This window comes from Epinephelus moara, chromosome 19 (genome assembly GCF_006386435.1).
Source record: "Epinephelus moara isolate mb chromosome 19, YSFRI_EMoa_1.0, whole genome shotgun sequence".
In the NCBI taxonomy this organism is placed as follows: domain Eukaryota; kingdom Metazoa; phylum Chordata; class Actinopteri; order Perciformes; family Serranidae; genus Epinephelus; species Epinephelus moara.
This window is the reverse complement of record NC_065524.1, coordinates 6,389,567-6,398,240: the sequence shown is the minus strand read 5'-3', so window position 1 is coordinate 6,398,240 and position 8,674 is coordinate 6,389,567.

Below are 8,674 nucleotides of genomic sequence, written 5' to 3'. Positions count from 1 at the left end.
TATCAACCTTTCCTGAAAGTTTCATCAAAATCCGTTCAGAACTTTTTGAGTTATTTTGCAGACAAACAGACCAACGCCAGCGAAAACATAACCTCCTTGGCGGAGGTAATGATGATGATGATGATGTAGGAGGAGAGGATGAGAGGGGTTTAATGAATAAAGTTGTTAAGTTGAGCCAATTTGTAAGATGTCAAATCAACAAGATGCCTCAGATCCCCACTAATCAGCAGGGCATCGGCCCGTGATTGCCTACCCCCACCCTCCACCCCAGGCCATCTCCCCAACCCCCAGCCACCCCAGATCGCATGCAGCACACCTCCTGGCCCATATATAGATATGTTTTTTTTGTTGTTGTTTGTTTTTTTTGCCGTAGGTTGTTCTCTGAGTATCCTCCTTCAAGATTGATTTCCTTCTCTGTATGAACTCATTGTTTTTTTATTTCGCCAATAATAGTAATGTCACCTGCAAACTTCCCAACAGAGTTCTCTCCATGTAAGGGGTTGTAGAGCATGAACAGAAGGGGGCAGAGCACAAAGCCTTAGGGGGCTCCGGTGTTTAACAAGAGTGGAGGAAGTTTGGCAGTCAATCCCAACTGACTGGATCTGTTACTGAAGTAAGTCCAATATCCAGCTGCAGAGTGCAGTACTCAAACTTAGGATCTTAGTTTGCCAATCAGTTCCACGGGGAGATTGTGAGCTGAAATCAAGAAACAGCACTCTGATTAGGTGTTGTTATTTTCAAGGTATGTGAGGGCTGAGTGGAGGGCAGTGGAGATGGCATCCTCTGTGGACTTGGCGGCATGTGCAAACTGATGAGGGTCCAGGCTGCCTGGAACATTTTTGATGTGCTGGAGAACCAGTTTCTCAAAGCACATCATCAGAATGGCAGCAGTCATTTTGAAAAGACAGTGCAGACTTTTTAGGTACAGGGACGATGGTGTCTTGAAGCAGGTGGGAACACTGTCCTGTGACAGTGATATGCTAAAAATATCAGTGATAACATTAAATAGCTGGATGGCACATGTTCTTAGTACACAGCCAGGGATTTTAACAGGCCCACAAGCTTTGCTGACATTCACTCTCATCAGAGTATTTCTTACATCTGCTGTGGATACTGACAGTGGCCGGTCGTCTGGAGGTGGGGCAGACTTACAGCTGACTCTTTGTTGAGGAGATCAAAGCAAGCATAAAAGGTATTAAGATCATCTGGAAATGTTGCCTCTCACATAATGGGGGAACTCCTGCTTTTGTAGCCTGTGATGGTCTGGATCAACTGACACATTTCTTTGGTGTTGTTGGTGTTGAGATCTCTCTCCAGTGTCTCCTGATGTCTCTGCTTTGCCTCCTTGATGCAAGCTTTCACTCTTGCTCTGGCCATGTTGTATGCTTCCTGGTCACCTGACCAAAAGCCAGCTTTTCACCCCTCGATGGGGCCCTCAATGAATGGAGGATTCATCCAGGCTTTCTGGTTGGGAAATGTTTTTTATTGTCTTTGTGGTGACCACTTCATCAATGTATTTGATTAAGTAAGATGTTACTCTTGATGCATATTCCTCGATACTGGTGTGGTTCTCCTGAGTGATGGCATCTCTGAAAACCTGCACCCGCCTGTTGCCCGTCCACGTGAAGTTTATTTTTACCCATTCCCATACCCCTGAATTAAAATATATACATATTTTTACCTGTTACACAGCTTTTTGCTGGTTTGACCCTTTTTATCAGCAGGGAGTAAGGAGAAAGGAGGAGCAGGGAAATGTGATCTGATGTCCAAGGTGGGGACAGGGGAGGGGTTTGTAGCTGCCAGGAATCTTTGTGCAAATGTGGTCCAGGGTATTGTTTCCACTGGGTGGGGGTGTGGTGATGCCAGGCGATTTAGGTAAAACAGATCTGAGGTCTGGATGATTAAAATCACCAGCTACAATAAAAATACTAGGGATGCACCGAATATTCGGTAACCGAATATATTCGGCTGAATATTGCAAAAAAACACACATTCGGTATTCGGTGGAATAAGTTAAAAGCAAGGCTGAATAATAGCTGCGTGTTTTGATAACGCAATCAAACAGCGTGCCGTGACGGGCCGAGTAACATGTCGGCAGTGTGGCGATCCGCCCGTCACCGCATTTGCGACTAAAAATCATTTTGAGCGAGCAAAATAGGCTTAAATCATTCAGCACGCTGTGCGAGCAGCCTACAGATTTCAACCAGCAGCAGAAATGAAAGGCGAATCCCACCGAGTGTGGGTTGAACGGGGGTCACAGACACAGACAGTAATGTATTCCTGTCAAATACGGCGGCCATCGGCTTACTGGCGACGGAGAAGTCGGCTCCAATAATATCCTCTTCTTGGCGTGTGGACTGCCCAGAAGTACCTGAACAGCTGAGCCAGCCGAACACAGGTATGTGACGTGTCAGAGGAGAAACGAGCCGTTCACGGCCCACAAACCTCTCCGCACTTTAGGGACTGTTCTTTACTTATGAAGGGGAGGAGGGTGGCTGGTTGATTCTTACTTTACTTATGAAGGGGAGGAGGGTGGCTGGTTGATTCTTATTTTATTTATTTATTTATTTTATTTGGATCCCCCCTATGTTAATCACTCATTGATGCTGTTTTTGAAGTATGAATAAGTCAATAAGTAATTTATTCCATTGAAATATCATTGATGTAGCCTATAATAGAAAAGTGATCTATCTTTTTATAAATGACAAAAGGCACATCTGCCTCATTTTCACTGTGGTATTGTGATACTACTCAGAACCATGATATTTTCATTGGTATCGTACAGTGGGATCCAATTTTGGTACCGTGACAACACTAATCTGGAGGGGGTTCATCTGCAAAAACTAATGAAAAACTAAACAACGATATTCGGTATTCGGCCAAGCGTTTAATATTATTTGGCTTCGGTTTCAGCCACAAATTTTCATTTCGGTGCATCCCTAAAAAATACCATCTGGTTGTTTTGTCATGTCACTGCTGATGACCTCATACAATTCCTGTAGTGTATGTATCTCAAGGTCCACTGCATTTAAGGGTTAGGGTTATGGGTTTAGACAATCACTGCTTTATTTTCTGATGTTGGTGAGTGTATTACTGTCATAAATGTAGGGAAGTTTACGGGAGCCACTGGCCACAGCATCTGCATGCATTGCCATCACCATGGTAAATTGTGTAGTTTTAAGACGGAGATTAAGTAGATTTACAACTAGGCACTGATGTTAGGTAAGTTGTATCCAGCTGAGAGAAGACTATGAATACCTGGTTGTTGATGTGTCCATCACATACCGAAAAAATAATTCTGTCCCATGAATAATGAGAATCATCTGATCAGTACTTTAGTTCAAATAGATAAATCGAAAAGTTAACAAAGATGTAGTCAGCACAGTTTGTCATGACCTCAGTCATGTTCCTCCAACAGGTCTGCCAGAACAGCCCATAAATACTCCACTTCACAGCGACCACATAATCAGGTTGAGGAAACAAACTGCTGACCCAGGTCCTCCAGTGGGACGTCAGCAGTACTATGACCTCATGCTTATTGGTATACAGCCATTCTAGAAAGAACTTGAGGTGAGAAGCTGATTCCTTGAACCTTTTGCTGATTTCTGACTTTTCCTCTGTAGTGCCTCCACAAGGCAGATATTTTTGATTTTGAATGAGATATCTTGACAACTACTGGGATGGATTCCGAAATTTAGTACAGATATTCAAGGTTCCCACACAAGGCAGAGTCAGTGGACTGTGGAGTTGAGATACTGCAAGTGTGCGTAAGGAATTCATATCCAAGTTGTACAAGTTGGAATTCAGACATACATTTGGATTTATACCAGTGCACCTGTCAGACAGTTACGTGCATGGAGTTTATCTCAAACAGATGTGTCTGCTGATATTCACTTTCCTTCCTTGGAACATGCCCATTTACTTGATCGACTATAGGTCTCTCCGAAGCTGCATTAGTTTTGGTGCAACTGTCTGAAGGTCTCTTTAACAACAGTTTTCTTCATAAATCTTATATCTGTGGGCAATCTTGATGTTCGATGGTGTTCAGCAGCCTATAGAGCTGATATATGACGAGATATGTAACAAAATTAAATCCCTTTGTTTGGAAGGCCAGCCTCAGGACTTTAATAAAGCAGGTGAATATTGGTCATGTAATAAAGCCTTCAACCTATTTAATAAACCCAGCTATACATGCTCTCACAGCTTAATAGTCTAAATGAATTTCTCATTCAAATCAATTTCATATGCACAAGATGAGATGTGATTTGAGAAAATGAAATGAGAAAATTGTTTGAAATTTGTTACATAAAGTACTGTAGACACAAAATAATGCAAATGAGCCAATGTCATGTTGAAGGAGAGGCATAAGCATTTTCTGATATGTTGGTCTGAAGCTACAGGCAGCAGCTCAGTTTATCTCCCACTCCAATTTCGCTTTGGTGCTGCTCATACCATGAGTTCAAAGCATGTCCATCTGTATATTGTGAAACAAGAACAGAAGTATGCACTTGTGGAGTTTCTCGGAGGAAAAGATGTTTTTGCTGTTCCTCTGGCTGGATTTGGAAAAAGTTTGTTTTATCAACAGGCTCCGTTGGTGATAAAGCTGTGTCCCTGGGGTTTTCTTATGCTGACTGGCTGAAGGAGTTTGTCTGGCACATAGACAGAAAACCATTGCTCACATTCACACTAACAGCCAATTTAGAGTCTTTGGAGTGTGGGGGGAGGCTGGAGTACCTGGAGAAACCTGTGTTGACGCGGGGAGAACATGTGCACCACCACACCAATGAAACCAAAAGTCATTTGAGTTATTTTAATAATGATGCGGTGTGCTAGTATGTGATGCAAGCTATGCTAGCAGCGTACGTCACGTGACGTTATATCACATGATTTTATATTACATTAGGAATGTAAATCACCAGTTTGATTGCTTCGATATTATACCAATTCTTTGGGCAACAATACGATATTAGCTGATATTACAGAGGCTTTCACAATATGATTTTGATTTGATGTGATCCAGGGGCGTGCGATCGGTATGAGACTATATCATCTGGCCATTTAACACAGTCAGTTACAGAAGAAGCTGTCACCCCTTTCTTTTTTACTTTTGGCCATTAAAGATAAAAACTACACATACATAATGTAAACAACTGTAACTGTGTATGTGCCTTAAAGTTTACTTTAAACTGACTCCACTAACACACATAAAACAGCACATGGAATAAATGGCCTTCAAGGCTTTCTACCAGAAAACCCTTTCTGGAAGAAATCTTTTCATTTTAACCCAAACCATCATCTTGTTCCTAAAATTTAAGGTCATCTGGCTTTAAAGCCCCAAGGCAAACTTCTCCCAACAGCCATAATACATGAATTAATAACATGATCATTTAGCAAAAATATAAAATGTGGCTCAATAATAACTGTGAAGGTTTATTGACATGTCAGTTGATTTTTTGCTAGTCATCTTTACAATGCATAAATTAACAGCTAAAACAGCTAGCGGACATTTTCTCTACTCATTCCTTAACAAATTACATGCATTATTCATACTATTTCTTGTTGGTTTAAGTCACTGCATCTCCCGAAAGAACAGCTTGGTTGAATTTCTGCCTGCATGCACATTTTTTCAGCTGAACATTGTTGAAACAGAGCAGCTATGTTGCTGTGTTGCTGCAAGAAATTGGCTGAGTGAGATGTCTGGCCAGGCAGGTAATGTTATGTTGTGTTTACAGCATGTGTTTTGTCTCTGAAATTGAAATTACTGAAATTGTTTCTTCACTGCTGATTTATTCCTGAGTAAACAACGTTGGCTGCTTACCAAAACTAACGTTTTTTAACGTATGATGTAAGTGTATTTTGAAAAAGATTGTTTGCATTTTACAGGCATAAACTCTACATTTCCTGTGAAAACTGGAGTTTATTTTGAAAAAAAGATTAGGAATGTAATGAGCACAAATTGCCACGCTGTCCCTGAACATCGAAACCTGACACAGAAAGATTTCCTAGCACCTCATATTTTGACATGACGGGCCGCTGATCAAGCGTCAGTAATTAAAGAGTTGGGAGTGAGAATGTGTAGGCTCTCGTCATTCTCCCTAAATTTCTCTCTCTCTTTTAACACTACCGTTGGGGGGGAGCTAGTGTAGGACATTTTGAAAAGGCAACTTTGAGTTGTGTAAATTGACTTTTGCGGTCAACCTTTTTTGAATCATCCCTTTATATAGTGTAGTCTCAGAGGTACATTTATTCAAGCGCTGTACTTCAGTATACATTTTAGGTACTTATGCTTCACTTGAATATCTCAATTTTATGCAATCTTGTACTTTGCTACATCTCAGAGGCAGATATTGTAGTCTCTACTCACATTTGTCTGACAGCTAGAATAAGGATTTAAACCCTGAAGGGGTACAACCCTATCAAGTTAAAGCCCCTACAAGGAACTTTCATTTTGAGTTGATTTTGGCGACCCTGTGGACAAAAGCGGTAGTGTTTTGCCAGAATGAAGCCTACATTTCCCTTGAGCTCTAGCACGTATTGTCGTAAAGACGCTTACCTGGGAGCTCTAGCACGTATTGTCGTAAAGACGCTTACCTGGCTCGTGCATGTGTTTGTTTTGGGGATGGATGAAACAACAAGACGGGAAAACTTTGCCCCCACTCCTATTGGGGATCCCAGCTCACCTCTGCCGCGCCCCAGCTCCACCTCTCCAGCGTAAGCGCCACCGCCGCCAGGGTAAATGCAGCGGTCGGCTGGTAAGGCTGGAGGCCAGTTTGGCGAGCACTTCCACGGCTTCTTGGACTGAGTATGGAGCGGTGCCTCGCCTCTTTATTTCTCGGCACTCGCTGGACCCTGTCGACGCCTGGCTGGTACCTGTCGTCGGCCCGGATGAGGTGTTCCAGCCCCGCGGCCCCTGCTCTCCTCGTCCCCGCTGGCGCGGGGTGAATCTGCGCAACCTGCGGCCTCTGTGTGTGGCTCCCCGGACAGCTAACGCCGTGGACCCGCCGGCTCCTGCCAGGATTGGGCTGGTAAATGCTAGATCGCTAGCGAACAAAACGTTTATCCTGAAGGATTTCCTGACTTCCCGAGGATTGGATTTTCTCTGTGTGACTGAGACGTGGCTGACTGTTGGTGAGTCCAGTGCTTTCACAGAACTTTTACCCGATGATTGCTGCTATTTTAACTCCCCGCGGACGTCGGGTCGAGGAGGAGGAATAGCGACTATTTATAAGAGTCACTATAAATGTAAGCAGCTAGGTAAGATGACGTGTGCCGTCTGAGTGCCGTAAATCGTTTCGTCCTGGAAGCGACCTGGGGCGGACCCGGAGACAGTTTCCTAAAGGTATGGATATACACTATATAGAAATAGCTTATCTTCACACCGATGGTCTCATTTGCTGTTGTAGGTCACGCACAGACATCAGCAGAAACGAGAAACTTTTGCATATCCAGTTAAAAGTTCCTTGTAGTGGCTTTAATGCTGGTTAAATAATATTTGTTGTCTTATGCTGTTGCTCAGTCAGCTGTGAGCTGGAATGAGCTGAGTCATAAAACTTCGCCCCATAACTGGAAATGATGTGTAAATTCTTTACAAGAAATATGACTCAGTAGTGGTGCTATATTATCAGCTAGCGGACAAAAGTGAAAACTTTGAAAAACCGGCACACCCACATGGTGAGTTGGATTACATCAAAATTTGACACACATAGCCAACTTAATTTGCTCTTTAAGAAAGTCTCTTGGAAAAGAAAATCTGCAATGATGTTTTTTTTTTGTCAATTTACATAATCTTAATAATTATTGTAATGTTTATAATTATTGGATGTAATTATTTTCAATGAGAGTGCAGTGTTTTGCTCCCTTCTGTTACATTGCTGAGCAGCTCATGTTAAGACTATGCGCATCATGTTTGTGGAAATATCGCCTGACATCACTGGCAGTCAATCAGATGAATGAAAAGTGGGCTTTCTGTGGTGGCAATGACAACAAATTGTAGCGTAAATGGTTTGTGTGAAGCTAACGTTAGCTCTCTTTCAATGTTGCCCTAGATAAAATGCAAGGACAAATGATTTAATGATTGCCTAGTAACAATTAAAAAGAAGATGCAGACACCTGCAAAAAGCACTCTGTCCGATTGGGGCAGATTTCAACAAAAAAAAAAAAAAAAAGTGTGGTGCTCTTCACATTTTGCAACCTGGAGACATACTCAGTGCCTTGCAGTAGTCTCCCTCCCTAAAAACAACTTACCACAAACAGTCCCTGAACTTGCAGCAAACTTAAGCTAGGTTTATGCTTGTCACAGTGTCCCTGGTGTGAAAGTGTGCACCCAAAAATGATGTCATCGGGGATCTTGCGTTAGGTGCGTTAGGTGTAAAAGCTCTTATTGCAGTGCTTGCTCGTGCACCTCCAGCTTTTCAAACCAAGTTTAAAGGTTTTTTTTCCTTACTTTTTTGAATACAGAGGTACAAACAGTATCTGTAGAATTAAGCAATATCACACGAGAGGGAGTGATGTTGTACTGTGATATCGTCACGGCTGTGATTCGGTCGTAGGCCGACCGAATCACAGCCGTGACGATATCACAGTACAACATCACGAGCTCGAGTGTGATATTGCTTTTATACAACAGTTCAACAGTTAAATAAGCAAGGCTGATTAAGAAATGTTGAAAAATGAG